Source organism: Suricata suricatta, chromosome 9 (assembly GCF_006229205.1).
Source record: "Suricata suricatta isolate VVHF042 chromosome 9, meerkat_22Aug2017_6uvM2_HiC, whole genome shotgun sequence".
NCBI classification, from domain to species: domain Eukaryota; kingdom Metazoa; phylum Chordata; class Mammalia; order Carnivora; family Herpestidae; genus Suricata; species Suricata suricatta.
Window position 1 is genome coordinate 120,330,437 of NC_043708.1, and position 21,491 is coordinate 120,351,927.

The window sequence follows — 21,491 nt, forward strand, 5'->3', positions numbered from 1 at the left end:
GCTAATGATTATTACAAAGCATCAAACTAGTCTAAGTGGTGTACATGTATTCCTTCATTAGTCACTACCACAACCCTATGAGGCCTGTGTGTTATTGTTTCTCTTCTCACAACGGAAAAAACTGAGGCACAAAATATTAACTGTGTTGGGGTCCTATCGCAAGTAAGTAGTGGTTCTGAATTAAGTCAGTGTGCCTTCAGAGACTACTCTTAACTATACGTTAAAGCAGAGAGAACATAGTGTCCTTAAAAGAGGAAAGTTATGGAGCCATAGGCCCTAGATTAAAAACCAGTGTAGGGGCATCTCGGTGGCTCAATCGGTTAAGTGGCGAACTTCAGCTCAGGTCATGATCTCACAGTTCTTGAGTTCAAGCCCCAGGTCAGGTTCTGTGCTCACAGCTCAGAGCCTGGAGTCTGCTTTGTCTTTGTCTCCCTCGCTCTCTGCCCCTCCCCCACTCACACTCTGTCTGTCTCTCTCTCAAAAATAAATAAACATTAAAAATATTAAAAAAAATAGAAATGAAACCTGTGTAATATCAGGGCACTCACTGACACTCCTTTCTGTTTCCAAATCAACAAAATGAGATTACCTTAGTCTCCCCTTATCCACGGAGAACATGTTCCAAGACCCTCAAAGAATGCCTAACGCTGCAGATAGTACTGAGTCTTATATATACTATGTTTTTTCCATACATACATATATGCCTATGACAAAGTTTATAAGTTAGGCACAGTAGAAGATTGAAAATAATAATAAAATAGCACAATCACAACCATATAATTAAAGTTATGTAAATGTCATCTCCCTCAAAACGTCATCCTTCTGATATGATAAAATGCCTACATGATGAGATGAAGTGAGGTGAAGAATGCAGGCACTGTGATGTAGCATTCCATTACGGACCTTCTGAGACTATGTCAGAAGGAGGATCATCTGCTTGCAGACCACGGTTGATCAAAAGTAATTAAAATAATGGAAAGCAAACCACAGTAAGGGCGGGGGACACTATAATAATCCAGGCACTAGGGAACTAATGAGATAGGTTTGCCAAGTCCCTCACACAAGGGTGGGACAGGGTAGTTGATAACAAGCTCTCTTCTTTACAGAGTGTTTATGTTAGGGAAAGTGTCTGAGGACTTTACAAAGCTGTATAGAGTGAAATACATGCACATACAAAACTCAGAAAAAAGTCTGGAGAAAGCATTAAGGCGTTATTAAAATTATTTTAAAAATGAAATTTAATGTTGACCGTCTTGGTTGGGAGATAAATGAGGAATACATTCACAATGGTTTTAACTTCACAATTACATCATGCCGTAGCAGTTATACACATTCAAATTTCCAATAAGTTCAGGGTGACTTGAATATGACATTTGTGACCTTTTGTTCAGCCAGTGAATAAAGACAAGTGGTTTAAAAAGAAAACCATTTTCAAGTAGTTTATGGTAATAACCTTAATAGTTTTATTACTAGACAAAAAAGTAAAAATTCTTTGAGGCAAAAATTAAGCTAGCTAAGATTTCAAATGCACTGAACAAAGAAATTCCTACTATCACTTGCTTTCTAGATGTCTGAGTAATTAATTGCTTTATTTCATCTCCTTGGTAGCAAATGACTGCCAGCAATCTCTAATCATCTTTATTTACTAGATTCTTCTCTTCATTCCCTGGTATTTCTTGCAGAACCTGAGAAAGGTTTAAAACTTTCTGCCTGCAACCTAGTGCAAACAGCAGGTAAGGGCTTTTTAGGGAGAAAGGCAATGATAAAAACATGCAGCCGCCATATATGAGCAGCTTTACCGCCTTTTCCAGTGAAAGAAAGTGGGACTGTATTCAGCCTGTGAGCAAAGGAGCTGGAGCGGGGGAGGCAGATACTATTTTGGTGAGTAGATAGAAGAAAATGGATTCCAGACACTTTAACGGTTGTAATAAAATTCCTTGTGTCCACTTATAATGAAGATCCATACGGGTTAAATCACACAGCAGGACTATGTGATAACACTTTGTCGCTCTGAAAAGAATACTTTTTAAGTGGCAACAGAGCTTTCCTTGACTGTGGAAAGGGGCGGAGAGGTGCAGCTTGATGAGATAGCTCTTTCCAAGCACTGCAGCCATTTGGCCCAGAAGCACCTTCTTAGACCCTCTTTTCAAGAAACAGAAACCTTCCACTTACCCAGGGCCTTTGATTTATAAAAATCATTAAGGTCTGTTAAGTTATAAAATTACAAACACACAAGGTCTCTGAAGTAGCCAATAAGTTTCTTTATGTTTGCTTGTTTTTGCCTCTTGTTCTGGATCTTTTCCCTTTAGAAACTGGGTCCAGTCTCTAGGAGACCTTAGTAAGGCTCTACCTTTCTTTCCGGAATGCACATGGTTCAGGTCAGCCATAGTGACTAGTTCGGAAGTCTAGTCAGCATCCTTTCCGAGGCTCACATAGGTTCTCCTTCCCTGAGCTAACAAGCTAAATGGTGAGGGAAGCCTAGTCACCTTTGCCTTATGCTTGGGCATAACCTGCTTCATGGTGACTGCCAACTCAAAGGCAGTCCTAATGCTGCCACCTCCCGGATCCTGAGTTCAAGGTCAAACTCCTAGGGATAACTACTTACTGATCCAAGTCAGATGTCCTTTCACTTAATCTGTTGGTTCTCCTCACTTGGAACTGAAAAAATTTTGGCCAAGCCATATCCAAACCCAATTAAGCAGGAGAAAAGAGGGTACTAAGTAATGAGACTTTGTTTCAAAAGGAGGGGGCTAGGCAAAGTTAATATTACCTGTAAGGTTACTGAATGTAATCAGATGTTATCTGAATACAATTTGACATTTTTATTGTTTCTTGGCATATTGTATGCTTGAGGTATGCACTTATGATTTTAATTGCTGGCAGTAGGGCCAACATAGAATCATGAAAGACTGTTTTTCCCTCTAGAACGTACATGTGAGCTAATCTGGTGATTTACCTCTACAGAAAGAAGTTTCAGATGACCTAGAACATATTTGAAAGTATTTGCTATTCTAGAGTAGCTGTGTTCTCCATATTTAACCCAAAGCATTTTCCCTACAGGCCACACCATTCAAAATGACAGAAGCCTCATTCTTTTCTTCTAGATTTCTCTTTAGCCTGTAACAGAGGTAACTCACGGGGCAAGGGCACCAAGAAGGAGAATGGACAAAGCTAATACCCAGAGAGGGATAAGACAGGCGCGTTTTGAGAAAACTGAGCAAACTTAAATGGATTAAGAATAAAGGAAGTGAATTAGAATGAAATGCAGAGATAATGAAGGCAGACAGGAAAGATCCCACATATGCATAAATGGTGGTCCAGAAGGAGACAACAATTATAAACAGAAAACCAGAAATAATATTCCGAGGTACTTTAGAGGTGGCTGTAGGAATCCTAGAGAAACGGTAGTTTTACACAGGTCCCCTGTCTCTGATCCCCTCTCCTTCCTGGTTCCCTCCCTTGAGTTAAATTAACAACCGAAGCAGGCATGCTTTCAAGGCTGGACAGAACACAAAGACCCTGGGGTCTCCAAAATCTGCAGAGGAGAGAGCTAGTTCAGGGCCTCCTTCTCCCTGAGACGAAAGTGAGAGCTTAGGTGCCTGGTAAGGAGAAGGCTTGCCACCTCCCAAGGCCTGGGAAGACCCGGGATCATATACTCGTGGGGGTCCAGCCTTCAGACCCCCACGCCTCCCTCCTAGGAGTCTGCAGCTGTCTGCCTTCTGCGGCTAGTTCTCCAAAAGCCTCCCCGAGGCTGCGAACTGCCCATGGCAGAAGCCTTACCCAAGGTCACGTGCTATGAGGCCTTGAGCAGCTTTGCTCCTTTTGAGCCTGGGCTCCAAGAGGCTGCTTCGTGGTGCCTCAGGAGACAGGTAAACAGTCTGTTCTTTGATTCACAGGGGCTTATAAAAAAGTCTGCTGGGCCCGAAACCCTGGGCCTCTCACTACTGGCACCAGTTCAATATCTTGCCAGTAACTCCCAAAAGCATGATCTGTAGCGGAAAGAAGGAAGTGCAAACCTGGCACACGTGCAATGAGAGAACAACTCATTAAAGATGATCCAAGAATTTGAAGTAATACAATTGACAGAGAGCTACACTGACCAAGAGGGAACACCCAAATTGATAAAAAATCAGGAACGCGGGCACCTGGGTGGCTCTGTAGGTTAAGCATCTGACTCCTGATTTTGGTTCAGGTCATAAGCTCACAGTTTGTGAGACTGAGCCCCACATCAGGCTCTGTGCTGACAGTGGTGGAGCCTGCTTGGGATTCTCTCTCTCTCCCTCTCTTTCTCAAAACAGATAAAACATAAAAAAATCAGGAATGAACGGAGGTATATCACTACCAACCTTAAAAAAAGAAAAGATTATAAGGTGATGCTACGAGCAATAAACAACTGTATACCAACAAATTAGATAAATTTGATGAAATGGAAAAGCTCCTAGAAAAACACATATTTCAAAAAGAAACGAAAATATGAAGAAACAAAGATTGAATTAGTAGTTTAAAAACTTCCCATAAAGAAAACCCAGGTCCAGATGGTTTCATTGGTAAAATCTATGAAAATTCTTTAAAAAAGAATTAAGGCTCTTTACAAACTGTTCCACAAAACGAAGAACCAATTCCCAACTCATTTTAAGTCCAGTACGGTTTTGATTCCAAAACCAACCAAAGACAGTATTAGAAAACTACAAACAACATTCCTTACAAATACAGATGCAAAAATACTTATCAAAGTAGTAGCAAACCAAATCTAACAATATGTAAAAAAGATTGATAGATTACCTATCAAAATCACAGCTACATTTTCTAAATAGAAAATGACATGCTGATCCTAAATTCATAAGGAAATTCCAGAGACCCAGAATAGCCAAAACTCTCTTTAAAAATAACAAAGTTGGAGGACTCACACTTCCTCACTTCTATAATAATGTCAGAACTTAGTTACAACACTCTTGTAATCAAAGCTGTGCAGCACAGACCCAAGCATAAGACATATTGTTATGGGCTGAACTGTGTCTCCGTCCTCCTCAAATTCATAGATTTAATCGCAATTGCTACTACCTCAGAATATGACTGATTCTGGAAATAAGGTCTTTAAATGGATTAAGTTAAAATGAGGCCATTAGGGTGGGTTGCTAATCCAATAAGACTAATGCCCTCATAAGGACATTGCCCTTCTTCATCCCTGGAAGAAATGCCAGTGATATGTGGACACAAAAAGGAGGCCATGGGAGGGCACAGTGGAAAGGCAGCTGTCTGCAAGTCAAGAATGGAGGTTGGGGGGAAACCACACTTACTAACACTGTGGTCTTGGATTTCTAGCCTCCAGACTGTGAGAAATTTTCTGTTGTTTATTGCCATCCAGTCTGTGTGTTTTGTTGTGGCAGCTCCAGTAACTGACATACATGCAGAGCTGTAGGGAAGTGAGGGTGCAAAAGTAAATGCATACATCTAGGTTAACAGATTTTCAAAAAAGGGACCGGGGTAATTCAACAGGATAACAACAAATGGCGTCGGGATAATGGATCTCCACATTCAAAAAAATGAATCGGACCCTGACCTCACACCACATACAAAACTCACTCAAAGTGGATCACAGACCTAAATGTAAGAATTAAAATTCTAAAACTCTTAAAATGAAACACCAGAGCAAATTTTCATGACCTTGCATTCATCAATGATTTCTTAGACAAGACACTAAAATACAGGTGATAAAAAGGAAGATTGAGAAGTTGGATTACATCAAAATTAAAAACTTGTGTGTGTGCCCAGGGATACTCAAAGTGAAAAGGCAATCTACACGGTTTGGGGGAAATTATTTGCAGATTGTGTACGTGATAAGGGACATACACAGAGGACATATAAACAACTCTTGCAACTCAATAAGAAGACACAAATCCAGCTTTGAAGCTGGGCAAAGGATTTAAATAGACATGTCTCCAAAGATGTAAAAATGGCTAATGATATGAAAAGACGTTCAACACAATTAGTCAATAGGGAAATGCAAAACAAAAACCATATAAACGACTTCACATTCACCAGGATAGTTATAAACAAAAAAGGAGATGCTATCAAGTGTTACAAGGATGCAGAGAAATTGGAAACTTCATATATTTCTGGTAGGACTGTAAAATGGCACAGCTTCTGTGGGACACAGTTTTGTCATGGGGGGAGTGACTGCTAAAGGGCATGTGACTTCTTCTTGGGGTGACTAAAATGTGTGATAAAGTTAGATAATGATGGCTGCATAACTCTGAAGTATGCTAAAATCACTGTATACTCTACACAAGTGAATTTTATGTTAATTGTGTCTTTATAAACCTGTTTAACAAAGAACCTGAAGAAGGCCAAGCTGAAGAATCTTTAATAAGCTGTTCCTTCTGAAGTGTAATGAGATGAAAGCAGAAAAGAAGACTAAGAAAACAGTAATGAGAACCATCAAGTGGATGCAGTTAGGGCACCCAGACTTTCTGGATCAACAGCAACAGAAAGAAAAAAAAAATTTTTTTAATGTTTATTTATTTTGGAGAGAGAGAGAGAGCAGGGAGGGGCAGAGAGAGAGGGAGACACAGAATCAGAAGCAGGCTCCATGCTCTGAGCTGTCAGCACAGAGCCCTATGTGGGGCTCATACTCACAAACCGTGAGATCATGACCTGAGCCAAAGTCAGATACTTAACTGACTAAGCCACTCAGGCACCCCAACAGAAAGATTTTTTTTAATTAAAAAGTTAAACTAAAGTGGAGGAGAGTCTACTGTTGAAATAATGATTTCTGCCACTGTCAAAAATGTTTGTTTATATTTTAGGCGATTAATGAACATCGTTATGCTATATGGTCTCACAATTTCATCCTTTCTCTGCCACCAATTTCTTTCCTCTGGGTCCTGGAAGACCTCTCATTGGTTAGGTCTCAGCCTCTTCACCTGCAGAAAGGCAGTGCTGAGTTAGGCAAACTTTCAGCTGTAAAATACGATTAACATATGAAGGAATTTTAAATCAGAAATCAAACATACATGTTGGAAGGAAAACAGAAACCCCATCCTGAAAGTAACATTTAAAGAAATACCTGATTCCTCATTTATTAGATATCCATATGGTGGAGCATCCTAAGTTTCCCAGAGCATCTGCTCATAAAACAAAAAATTTCCTAACTTGGCTCTCTTTTTCTTTAAGTGACACAATTCTGTGACTTCTAGGACAAGGGGAGGTCTCCATTTAAAACCACTAGAATGCTGAATAAATCTTCAACAGCAGCAAAATATCTTAAGGAAATGGGGCTTTTGCTGTTCCTGTTGCTTCCTGTGCCAGAGACATCAGATGAAGGTAGGTTTTGGGGGCTGCATAAATAGCCTGGGCCCTCAGATATCCTTGAGAAAAGGGAAAAATCAAAAATAAATAATAAAGTCAATTGTGCATACATCGTGATCCAGTGCTTTCAAAACTGTATCTTCCCACTCACGAGCAAGGACACATACCTGTTCCTTCCAAGAGATTTACCGAATCAAAACATATCAACCTATACTGTGAAAATTGCCTCAGAGTTAATCATAGTGCAGTATGTATAACTCACTGCAGGCTCTTCACAAAAAATGTGAAATAAGTTAACATATGCAAAAGTATGTATAGGTATATTTATGGTATGTGATTTTAAACTAAACTCTTCTCGCTTGTTTCACAGGCTCATTTTTTATTTCCACATGTAACACTGAGCTGAAGACAAGATTTGCAATGAAAAATAAAGCAACATCTCCCACCCCCAAAATAGCCTTTCAGACACATACAACGTGTCTGATACAACTTGCTTACTGAACTAGTCCAAACTTTGACATAGTCTCCCTTACCCTCATATCATCTCTTTACTATGCGATACTAAATTGAATTTAGCTCTTACAGCTTCATAAATATGACAACTGGGAACAATGAGATTATATACAAGAACAATACAAGGATCATGAAACTTTTAAAATTTAGAGACAAAAAAATCTAGAAATGTGACAATGATTCGGTGAAACGTGTCACCTCATTGACCATGGGGTTCAGTCCACTTACGTGGCTGACCAGATTTCCGTGTGTACCTCCTAGAAGCTGCTCATCTGGTAAAAAAGAAAATTTTACTGTAAAATAAGAAGAAGGAGAAGAACAGCAACAACAGTTTTTTCAGTTCATATAGTCAAGTAAGTGTAATACTTCCCCAAAAAATATTATCAAAAACTATGAATTGATGTAAAGTATCTTTCTCCCTAGAGGGAACAAGAAAGTCAGATGCTCTGTCTTTTGTACATGGGCAACCCTTTCTCTTACCTGGACTTTGCTCACTCACCTGGACAAAAAGGTATGATCATTGCTTTTCTTTTTTTAAATTTTTTAAAGATTTTCTATTTATTTTTGAGAGACAGAGAGAGACAGCGCGAGCAAAGGAGGGTCAGAGAGAGAAAGGGAGACACAGAATCTGAAGCATCATTGCCTTTCTTAAAATCCTCAAGGAGAAAGTAGGAAACAACCTCCTTGACCTCAACCGCAGCAACTTCCTACTTGACACATCCCCAAAGGCAAGGGAAATGAAAGCAAAACTGAACTCTTGGGACCTCATCAAGATAAAAAGCTTTTGCACTGCAAAGGAAACAATCAAGAAAACTAATAGGCACCTGACAGAATGGGAAAAGATAGTTGCAAATGACATATCAGATAAAGGGCTAGCATCCAAAATCTACAAGGAACTCACCAAACTCCACACCTGAAAAACAAATAACCCAGTGAAGAAATGGGCAGAAGACATGAACAGACATTTCTCCAAAGAGGACATCAGATGGCCTCAGGCACGTGAAACGATGCTCAACATCACTCATCATCAGGGAAATACAAATCAAAGCCACACTGAGATACCACCTCACGCCAGTCAGAGTGGCTAAAATGAACAAATCAAGAGACTATAGATGCTGGCGAGGGTGTGGAGAGACGGGCACCCTCCTACACTGTTGGTGGGAATGTAAACTGGTGCAGCCGCTCTGGAAAACAGTGTGGAGGTTCCTCAAAAAACTATCAATAGAACTCCCCTATGGCCCAGCAATAGCACTGCTAGGGATCCACCCAAGAGATAGAGAAATGCTGATGCATCGGAGCCCATGTACCCCAATGTTCACAGCAGCAATGCCAACACTAGCCTAATCATGGAAAGAGCCTAAATGTCCATCACCTGATGAGTGGATCAAGAAGATGTGGTATATATACACAATGGAGTACTACATGGCAATGAGAAAGAATGAAATCTGGCCATTTTTAGCAAAGTGGATGGACCTCGAGAGTGTCATGCTAAGCAAAATAAGTCAGGCAGAGAAGGACAGATACCATAGGTGTAACAGGAGAACAGGACAAACCTAATGGAGAACCAGGGGGAGGGAAAGGGGGAAAGAGAGTTGGGGAGAGAGAGGGACGTAAAACCTGAGAAACTGTTGAATACTGAAAATGAACTGAGGGCTGAAGGGGAACGGGGAGGGGGAAAAGAGGTGGTGGTAATGGTGGAGGGCACTTGTGGGGAAGAGCACTGGGTGTTATATGGAAACCAATTTGACAATAAACTATTTTTTTAAAAAAAGAAAAAATAAAACTGTTCAAATGAGCAAAACCTGTGCTCAACCAGAACTCTCACTTCTGTCCACTTGTCTGAGAGCATCAAAAGACAGACTGCTACTCTAATTCCATGAAAACTTGTAAAGCACATAGGGCATACATGACAACCCTGCTAAGAAGAGAATGTGACCAACTCATTTGTTACAAAGTCCCTAATTCTCTAAGAAGGTACCCCCAGAAGCTCAATACTAAAGGAATCTTCAGTCCCTCATCCTGTAAGTGCTTTCCTTGCATGTGCATGAGATGTTTTGGCAGCTACGTGGAGCTTTCAGAAGCCTTGGACAGAGAAAATAAGAAAGAATGGCATTCCAGGGAATAAACAAGTTTGACCCCGATTGGACAAAGGGAGGTACAAAGCCTGAGGAAGGAAGAAGCAGAACAGGTAAGATGAACACACCCCGTAACATCAGGGGAAAATTGCAATCTTAGAAATACAGATATGTTGAACAGCAAACGTATCAGTGCTGTGCATGAGCAAGTGATTCAAGGAAGAGAGAAAACCCTGCACATAGGTGAGAATCCCATGCATCTGGGAAGGGAGAAAGCAGGGGCGGTGTGTGTGGGGGGCTGCCTACATACATATCTGACCCCGCTGGCCTGGCCGCCGTGGGAAGGCCGCCCTAAATGCAGGAGAGACAGAGGATCCCGGTTTTCTGAAGGATCTCTGCCTCTTGCAGTTGGCAACAATATCCCTTCATCTGGCTGGATAAAGCAGGGCATCTTTCCTTCATGAGAAGCATGACTTTTTTTTAAAATTCAGATTTTATTAATCCCACAGGTTGGAGAGAGGTGGCATGGGAAAAGCAAATGTTCACTAATTAACTGCTTCCTAAGATCCAATCAGTCATTAAAAATGTGCTTATGAAATTTTCTTGAGTTGCTCAATTGTTTGCAATTATCCAAGGGGTTCATACTAGCCAGGCATGTTTTCATTCCTTTCCTGCGCACCTCTAAGCTAATGACCTAATTCAGTGTGGTTATTACTCTGGACCTTTAAAAACTGCATATTGGGAAATTTCACATGATGATTAATGTGGATTTCCTGTCATGCTATCCTTTGCGCCCACGGGTGATTATTAGGTGCAAACTCAGAAATGCAGCCCTACTCACTGCCACTTAATATTAACACCCATTCACATGTTCACTTGATTAATCTTACTCGAGGGCAATATTTTCTAAATTTATAAGTAAATTATACAACCCAAATAACAAGTGACTGGTTTAGGAGTGGACATGTGATCCAGTTCTGGCCAGTGAGATATGAGGAATATTTTGGTAGTGTGTGTGTGGTGGTGGAGGGGGGAGAGACATCTGAGAAATGTTTACTTGCTCTCAAAAAGAGGCTCACGGAAAAAAATTCCTCTTCTACTAGACATTTTACATCTGCGTGTAATGCCTCCAACAGTGGCAAGCTTCTTGTGACCATGAGTAGAGCTAAGCCAACATATCAAAATATCGAAACGGGCAGAATGAAATGCTGGGAAGAATCTGTATCCGGATAACTTCTCTAGGCTGCTGAACCAACTAACTCTGGAGCAGCCCACCTCTGAATTTGTTATTTGAGATAATTTACTTCCTTTGTCATTGAAGCTTTGGTGAGTTGGGTTTTATATCACTTGCAGCCCAAAGCATCTCAACTGATATCTGTAGATGAGAGAATCCCAGCATAGGGAATATGTCAGTTGGTGGTTCACAGACTTCACCTAGCGAAGCCATGCTCCCAGGCGCTGGCCACGTGCCAACCCCTCCACCCAGCTCTGAGATCTATAGACATTTGAACATCAGCTTGAAACGCTGCTGGAGGTAGTGGTCCAAGACCACAAGTTGGCAGTCAGCATCCCTCTCTGCACAAAAAGACATTTAAATGTTATCTGGGACCCGGGAAGGGGGAGGATCTATGGTCTGCCCAGTATCTAGAGTCTGTAAGTTGTAAAATATGCATCTTCATCCTTCGGGAACTGCACCCTCGCCTGAGTGATGCCCGTCCTCAGACAGTGGTTCACTGTGAGTATCTACGGAGGGGTTTACTCTGACCACACGCTAGAACCTCAGGGGATATTGCAAACTCCCCACTGCTCTTACTCATTCCTTCCAGCAAGGTCACCATTTCTCTACCCACCCGATGGACTTGGAATTTTAGGTTCTAAAGGCCATCCTGCAGGGGACCGAGTCTTTAGTTCACTGACACTTGGCAGTGGTCTATAGCTGGTCCCTGACCCCTTGGACTCTATGCTATAAAGTTGGCCCTCAGTTCTCTTGGAAAGAGAAGACAGGAAGTTACAACCTGAGGCTCTGGAGGTTTTTGGGAATGTCCGTGTGTCCTTGTTGTTTGGAAGCATGCAGCACCCCCCAAGTCTAGCCTTGTTACCTGCTGAGAAGTGTTCCTAATAGGATGATGACCAGGGGAGAGCTGAGCTCTGACAGCCCCAGGCCAGCCGGCTAGCCACATATTCTCCTGCACCCTGTGGGTACTGACGATCCCTAGGGTGGGGGGTGTCCAGAGATTGATCCATAGTGGCACCCCGTGGCCTATGGTAGAGGGCTCAGCACAGGAAGCCCAAACCAAGAAGACTCTACAGGCCAAAGGTCAGGTAGTATGGAGAAAAGCTGCATCTCTAGAAGACCTCCGAGTGAGAAACTACCATTCCAAGTCACAGTGGACTCATCCAGGGGACTTGTGAGCAGCAGAGAGGGAGCCTGTAAGGCTTACATGAGGTGTCACCCTGCTGTCCCTGTTGAAGGAGAAGTTGTGGGGCACCTGGGTGGCCCAGTCGGTTAAGAGTCCGACTTTGGTTCAGGTCATGATCTCGCAGTTCATAGGTTCAGGTCCCCCTTGGGCTCTGTGCTGACAGCTCAGAGCCTGGAACCTGCTTCAGGTTCTATGTCTCCCTCTCTCTCTCTGCCCCTACCTTGCTTTTTCTCTCTCTCATAATAAATAAATATACTTCAAAAAAGAAAGGGAGGGGCTCCCTGGTGGCTCAGTTAGTTAAGCATCTGAGTTTGGCTCAGGTCATGATCTTGCGGTTCGTGGGTTCAAGCCCCATGCCTGACTGTGTGCTGGCAACTCAGAGCCTGGAGCCTGCTTCAGATTCTGTGTCTCCCCTCTCTCTGCCCCTACCTTGCTCATGCTCTGTCCCTCTCTGTCTCTCAACAATAAATGTTTTAAAAAAGTTATAAGTTGGGCCTGAAGATAATCTAGTTCTATTTCATTCTGAAAATGACACTATCCTTATCCTCATCCCTCCCCCTGCCATATCTAAAGCAAGACAACAGAGTTTGCCAAGCCCAATTAGCCCGTCCCCACAGAGGAAAATACTTCCCCTATCTTCTTCTATCTCTTCCTATTTACCATGGCCTTAAGGGGATCCTGTCATGGCCACCAGCTGAGCCCAAACCAGCACTGGGAAAACTCAAAACAAAATGATCAGGCAAAGTAAACTCATACTCACATCTAAGTACAGTGGTTTAAAGAAAAGAGACAGCCAAATTCCAGAACAGATGGCTACAATGGAGCACAACGAATAGAAGAAACAGAAAAAGACTATCAAGTAAAAACATAATGAGAACACATAAGGAGATATTATTAGAACACAATAAAATACTTCTAGAACAGAATAATTCTTGGTTTTTAAATGTAAAATTCTAGTAGAGATACTGTAAAAGAGAATGGTCCCTGCTGAAAACCAAGAAGGCTCAAGTGAAAGATACAGGACAAAAGTTAATGAAATAAAAAGTAATAGGTGAAATATCAAGACATGAAGGGCAGAAACAGGAGGCATAATACATAAATCACAGAAGTTGGGGGAGAAAACAAAACATGACAGAGAATAAGCAGAGAAACTATATCAAAGGAAAAGCAACTCAAGTCTTCGGATTTGAAAGGGTTCTGAAAAGGCACAATTTAGATCCATCCTGCTAAAAGTTCTGAATTTTAGGGGCACCTGGGTGGCTCAGTCGGTTAAGCGTCCAGCTTCGGCTCAGGTCATGATCTCACGGTTCGTGGGTTCAAGCTCCGCATCGGGCTCTATGCTGACAGCTAGCTCAGAGCCTGGAGCCTGCTTCAGATTCTGTGTGTGTGTCTCTCTCTCTGACCCTCCCCTGCTTGCACTGTCTCTCTCTGTTTCTCAAAAATAAATAAAGAACATAAAATTTTTTTTTAAAGTTCTGAATTTTAAGAACAATCATATAAGCTTCTAGAGATAAAGAATAACTTGTTTCTAGAAATGATCAGTTTAACATCACATTTCTCACTTGTATTCCAAAAATTCTCACCCCGGGCAAGTTATCATTGCGTGAGGACAAAGGAGATTATGGGACATGCAGAGTGGGAAGCAGGGTCTCAGGTGTCCTCTCTGAGAATACTTCAGTCTACTCTTATCAAAGAACCAAATCAAAAAAGGACCCATGGGAGGTGAAGACAGAGTTTAGTAAGCAACAGTGAGAACAAATCTTGTAATATTTATTTTAAAATCTTAATGGACAATCATAATGTGAATGTAAATTGTACTCTAGTTGTTCATAAGGATTCTTGAAATAGAAGAAGGAAGATCTTGGGAAGAGCCCAGACCCAAACGATCTCCACATACCGCAGGAAAAAGAAGAGTGAGGACATCGAGCGGAAAGAAAAATGATTCTAAGGGGCGCCTGGGTGGCTCAGTCGGTTAAGTGTCTGGCTTTGGCTCAGGTCATGATCTCACGGTTCGTGGGTTTGAGCCAAGTCAGGCTCTGTGCAGACAGCTAGCTCAGAGCCTGGAGCCTGCTTCACATTCTGTATCTCCCTCTCTCTGACCCTCCCCTGCTTGAGCTGTCTCTCTCTGTCTCTCAAAAATAAATAAAAAACATTAAAAATTTAATAAGAAAAGAAAAATGCTTCTAAGAGTCTCCTCCAGGTGGGGTGAGGTCAAGAGGACACGGAAAATATTTCAGTGTGAGAGTGCGCTGTTTATGAAGCTATGATCGCTCAGTTCCACATCCGCTGCTCTCTAATACTGCGGTTGGATCTCTGTAAGCTGTGTTTTTCTTCTGTTAGTTGACTTTCTGTTGGGGTCTTCTAATAGGGGGCAATGGAGTAGCCTGAAAAGTGGGGCAAGGAGTAGAACTTTCTCCTTCCTGTTTGCTTGTTCTTCCTGTTAGTAAGGTCCTAGCAATACCTCTGCTCTGATAGCAGATATTGGTTCCAACCTCTTTCAATACTCCCAGACCAGCCTCACTGTGCTCTCACACAGATATGAACAAGAGCAAGAGACATCCCTATAGATATAAGAAGGATAACAGAATATTAATTACAATGTTTGCCAATATATTTGAAAACAGATGCAATGGGCAAACTCCTCGAAAAACATAACCAAAGGAAACGTATACAAGAAAAATACACAAAGTTTTAACAGTCCTGGGAACTACTGAATCTGAAACTCCAAACTCTCCTTCAAAACAAACAAACAAACACACAAACAGACATCCAGCCCAGGAGACCTCACTAGTTAAATCTACTGAACACTTAAATAAGAGATAACACCAGTCTTAAATGTTTTCAGAAAAGAAAAAGAGGAACTATTCCCATTGTGTTTTATAAAGAAAGAATAATCTTAATATTAAGAGCTTCATAAGGACATTTTGAAAAATGTAGATAAAAGGCCAATCTCCCTCACAAACACATAATCAAAAGCCCTGAATGAAACATTGAGAAAATCAAGAGATTCAGCATGAGAAAGTGAGTTCAATCGAGGAAAGTAAATTGGCTGAACATTCAAACATCAATCAAGGTGATTCACTATATTAACAGAATAAAAGAGAACTTTCCTATGGTCATCTCAAAAAAGAACAGTCATAGGAGAAAATTCAGTATCTACTCACAATCTTAAAAAGACAGGGGTGCTTGGGTGGCTCAGTAGGTTAAGCAACCGACTTTGGCTCAGGTCATGATCTCATAGTTTGTGAGTTCAGGCCCCACTTGGGGCTCTGTGCTGACAGCTCAGAGCCTGGAACCTGCTTCAGATTCTGTGTCTCCCTCTCCCTCTACTCCTCCCCATCTCCTGCTCATGCTCTGTTTCTCTGTCTCACAAATAAACATTAAAAAAAAATTTTTTTTTTAATACTAACAGGGGTGCCTGGGTGGCTCAGTCAGTTAAGTGGCGGACTTCAGCTCAGGTCATGATCTCACAATTCATGGGTTCAAGCCCCGCATCGGGCTCTGTGCTGACAGCTCAGAGCCTGGAGCCTGCTTCTGATTCTGTGTCTCCCTCTCTCTCTCTGATCCTCCCCTGCTCACACTCTGTGTCTCTCTCTCTCAAAAATAAATAAACTTAAAAAAAATACTAACAAAACAAGAAACTTAGCAATCTTGAAATAGAAGGGAACTTAACTGATGACTACAATCTGCATTAAACATTGCTCTCTATTATGAAATATTGAAAAATTCCCTCTGACATAAGGAGTAAAAATTATGAAGACTGAAAAGAAACAAAATTGTCTTTTCTTTTTCCAAGACATGACTCTATAAAAAAAATTCAAAAGAATGTACGGACCAGCCGTTAGAATTAATAAGGGATCAAAGTAGTTGGATATAAGGTCAATATGCATAAATCAGTTTCATTTCCATTTTTCAATGATAAACAGAAAACGGAACTAAAATACATGCCACATGTGATACATTTTCCCAAGATGGATCCCACATGCCGTTTCGTCCTGTATGTAATGTGGTGGCTGCTTCTCACATCAGGAAGTGGGGATAATGTCCACCCCTTCACATGTGGACCTTATGGCTTTCTCTAAACACCAGAGTGCGGCAGAAGTCACATCATGTGGATTTTGGAGCCTACAATTGAAGAGGCCTACATCTTCTGCTTTTGTCCTCTTGGGACATTCCCTTTTGCAGTGCTCTCTTTGCCTCAGACAGATGCTCCACTTAGATTACTGAATGATGGCAGGAGACACCCAACTTCAGGAGCATCAAAGTTCTGAATATGTAAGTGAGGCCACTGGGACCATCAGGCATCTTCCAGCCATAATCACAGGAAGGACTCCCCGCAAGACCAGCAGAGGTAGTGCCCAGAGAATCATCAGTGATGGTAAACTGTACATATCTAAGCTGTGATATTTTGAGGTGGCTTGTGGCACAGCAATGGGCAACTGAACACTATGTACACCACCACCAAAAAAACAGAAGATAGATAGGATTTATAGCTCATTAAAGCTAGGGAATGCCACTATTCAGTAAATTTTAGAAAATACTATTGAGAGAAATTAAAGATGATCTAAGTAGATGCTCAAGGATGGAAAACAAATTGTGGTAAAGATGTCAATTGTCTCTATACTGATTTACAGATCCACTATAATCCCATCAAAAATTCTAGCAGAGTTTCTTTGTAGAACTTAACAAGCTGACTACAAAATTTATACAAGAATGCAAAGGACCATTGAGCCAAACAATATTGAGCAAAAAAAGTGCTTACTTTATTGGATACCAAGGTTTACTTATAAAGTTTTAGTTACTTAAGACAATGTATGGTATGGACAAATAAATCAAAAGATCAGAAAATCCAGGAGGTGACCCTTGGATATAAGAACAGTTTGACATCACAAAGATGATATTGCACAGCAGTGAGGAAAGAGCTCTCTTTTGAATAAATGGACCTAGGTCAACTGGATATTCATATGAAAAAATGAAATATTTTTATTATAAAAATCAACTCTCAGTAAATGAGAGTTTCTCAATGCAAAAGGGAAAATAATAAAACTATTTAAAGATAACACAGGAAAAAAAAATCTTTGTAACCTTGAGGTAGGAAATCTTTATTTTAATCCAGACACCAAAAAGATCATTGTGAGTTGAAAAGGCAAGCCCCTGAATGCCAGAAGATAATGCATATGTGTGTGTGTCTATAACTACAAATAACCAGAAAAAGGGCTTATCACCAGCATATATAAAAATCCCTTTAAAACAAATAAGTACATACAACACAATGGAAAATGGGCAAGAGCTTTTATAGGCACTTCACAAACAAGGGGATCCAATGTTTCATAATAAACATATGAAAAGGCATTAAGCCTAATAATCAAGGAGATGGCAGAATAAAACCATAGTGAGGTATCATGAGGCTAGTTGTTTAACTGGCAATACCAAGTATTGGTGATAATGGGAGATAATGTAAATGGAACAACCACTTTGGAAAATTATTTGGCATTATCTACTAAAATTGAACCCACGTATGCAGAATTTCACTCCTAGGTGATGCACAGAAATATATGTAAGTCAGTGTTGATAGCAGCAGTATTTGCAATAGTTGCCAAATTAAAATAATCCAACTGTCCGTCGACAATAAAATACATAAATAAAATGTGGGATGTACACACAATGGGATACAACATAGAAACAAGAATTAAGGCACCACATCTAAATGCAACATGAATTAATCTCATTCCTTCTTCATTGCTTTTGTGGATTCTGCCTTGACCTCCCAAGACACAGGTACCGGAGGGGCCCTCTTAAAAGCCCCTCCTCTGCTCACCCTTACAGTGGTCCTAGCCTTACTTAGGGTAAAAAGACAAAGTCCTTTAAATCATCCACCAGTCTCCATACAAGGTAGCCCTTGCTGTGCCTCTAACTCTTTCCTCCCACACGCCCCTCCAGCCACACCTCTCCTCACAGTTGGGGGCGGGGTTTAGCACTGGCTAGTTCCTCTGCCTGGAAAGTTCTCCCTGGACACTGTGATCACACAGCTCCCTCCCTCATTTCCTTAGGTCTCCAGCAACAGGAGAGCACCTCTCTTCACTCTATGAAATAGCTCCCCATCCCTCACTCCCTATCTGCTTCCCCGTTTTCCTTTTCCACCCTAACACTTACCTGCGTGTGACATAGGATTTATCGATGTTTTTCCATCTCCCCGAACTAAAATAAAGCTTCATGAGAATAGGGATTTTGTCTATTTTTTATTGCTATATCCTCAGCATCCAGAACATTTCCTGGCACACAGAATGTACTCAATAAAAAAATCTTGTTTAAGAATGACCACATAAAAGGCCCTAAAATGTGGTCTCCATCCTCAGGAGGAGCTCATCTACCAGTGGGTCTCACTGGGGGTTCCCCTACGTCTCTGGACCTGTGTCTTTTTCTCCCCTTGGATGGTGGATTTCTACAGAAATGAAGCCTTGCTCTTTGGCCTGAGGAGGATTCAGACCAGCAGTCAGCACTCAGTTGCGAAGAAAGAGGCTGAGGTGGCAGACCGAGGTGCGGCCTCACTCTTCTCCCCCGGCCGTCACTTAATCCCATGTGACAGAGACAGTCTGTGCTTCTAGAACACACATGTGTCCCCTGGAGCTCCAGCCTACCTCACAGATGCGATGGGCCATGTGGCCACGTCTGGAGCAGCAGGATTATGTCACCTCTAATCTGAGGCACTTAGCAGTCAGGGGACCTCCTCCATCCCTTTCTTCTCCTAGGCAGTTAGCTACGTGTGGCCTCAATACCTCCCTCACCACACAGAAGAAAGCTGCCCTGAAGAGTTGTCCAGCTCATATAGGACACTCTGAGAGCAGGAAGCAAACCTTTGCTATGTTGAGCCGCTGAAATCCCAAGGTCTTTTGTTGTTGTTACTGCAACATAGACTATCTCATCCTGACTCTCCATTAGGCATCACATTCCCGCCTTAGCTGTACCTGGCATCCCTCCAGCTCCCTTTGATATCTCTCTAGTTCAACCTCTGTCCTTGTATAGGGACAATTTCAGAGCTGCACAGTCTCAGCTTGGGACTTAGTGGGTGAGGGGTTAACTGCTTATCACACAGACTAACCCAGTCCTCGAGTTTCTGCCCCACCCACATCCCTTCTTCAGAGACATCCAATGCCTCTAAATCCTGAGACTTTTCAGGGCCATAAGGTACAAATCAGCTTGTTTCTTCTTGGCTTCACCCTACACCCCCAGCACTCGGCCAAGTAGAGAAAAGCGGAAACCTAAGCCAGTCACTGCACAATGGCACGCTTTTCATCTTTGCAAAACCCTGCTGGCATTTCCTATCTGCTCATTTGTTCTTTCTGAGTTTTGAGTCTTTTTTTCAAATTCCTTTATTTTCATTTTATTGGTATTTCAGGAGGAATGCTGATAAACAATGAATATTTATGGAATTCTTACTTTGAATATTTACTATAGTCATTGTTAATAATAAGAAAACATTTAGGTTTACATAGACTCTTTTTCTTCCAAGAAGTTCAAAGTCCATTTAAAATATCAGCTAAAAGAACAAAAGGAAGTGTTATTACTATCTTTTTAAAACTAGACAGAGTAAAGCCCCATGAGAGCTTAGGAACTGTCCACCACCTGAACACTGGGACACAATCTAAGCTCCCATCTCATATTTTTCTGATTTTCTACTACTAGACACTGCCTTGAGCACTATAATTTATATCCCATTTTCCCATCTTCAATAAAAAGTTCATCTGTATCACTCAAAGGATACCTAGCTGAGGCCTGACTGTAATTTTGCCAAAACTTTCAGAACTTTAACAAGTTATTCCACCAATATATGAATACCAACCATCACAGGCTTTCGTTCATAATTTCATATATGACTTTTAATAGGATTAGGTCACAAAACACAAAAATGCGTAATAATATAGTGGAGAGGTATATTTTGGGATTGGAAAATACAGAGGGTCACCACTGGATATCTTCTTGTTGTCGTTGTTGTTTAATGTTTATTTTTTAGAGAAAGAGCACAAGTTGGGGAGGGACAGAGGTGGGGGGGGAAGGCACAGAATCTGAAACAGGCTCCAGGGCTCTTCAGTGTCAGCACAGAGCCCAATGCAGGGCCTGAACCCACAAACTGTGAGATCATGACCTGAGCTGAAGTCGGATGCTTAACTGACGGAGCCATCCAGGCACCCTGGATATCTTGATTTAAAAAGGAACAGAGGGGGGGAGAATAATGCTTCTTTCATTTCTCACTTCTTTTCCACTCTTACGTATTTTCTGGAATTCATGGTTATAAAAAAATGCCAGAGGCAGATCAAATACATTTCCGTGGAAAACAAGATAAAAAGCAAAGTTCCCTGATTCTCAATACTACTTAGTATTAAAATACAATGATGACCCTCTCTCCACTGCAGTGATGCACCCAGAATCTGTCTGAGAGACCACGTGTCAATGATGCCTCACAAAAACACACCAGCAGGATGGATCTTCATGATTCACAGCACAACAACTGTTGCTTATCATGGCATCTTTTCTGGATTAAGGTTCTCCTGGGGGCCAACATTACTGTAGAGGACAGAAAATGGAGGTGGACAATATGTATTAGGTAGGTAGGTTTGGGGTTGTGATAGAAACCATCCCTCTGTCCTTGGCTTTACTCTCTCCCTGGAGCATGGCTCTTGTCACACACAGGGAGCACAAAAGTAGGCGGTACTGAGCAGCACATTTCAAACTCTGCCAGTGGAGACAGATTGACTGTGGGACTCTCTGATTTAGGTCCAGACATCCTGGAGAGCAGAACTTGGTCTACCAGGCTAGTTGCTATATCCAAATCAATACACCCACATTGTCCTCACAAAGGGATCTTGGAGTAACTGCAAGAGAGCAAAGAGATGCTGGGCCCATGATCCCACTGTTCCCTGCAACCGGACCTCCACTCCTCACCCGCTCATGTGGTCACCAGGGAGTCCTGCAGCCTAAGGCTGGCAGCAAAACCTCTAACCTCCACATCAGGTGCCCAGAGACAAAGACGATGTAGTGAATCGTATAAGAATGAGAGCGCTCTGGTGGGACAGTAAACCCAAGGAGACCAGAGCTCAGAACTTCAGAAGCGAGGATAAAAGACCAGGAATAAAGAAACAGGTGGAGTCAGGTAGGGCAAAGCAGGACCGGCAAATCC

General features: G+C 41.7%; 1 long non-coding RNA gene across 1 annotated transcript in view; it reads right to left on the minus strand.

Annotated features, from left to right (window-relative positions):
* The window catches only part of LOC115301916, a 71,488-nt gene that overhangs the window by 12,819 nt on the left and 37,178 nt on the right, over positions 1-21,491 (minus strand). Inside the window, exon 2 of the long non-coding RNA XR_003913355.1 lies at positions 6,843-6,923. This is a non-coding gene — a long non-coding RNA (uncharacterized LOC115301916). The remainder of the gene's footprint in view (positions 1-6,842; positions 6,924-21,491) is intronic.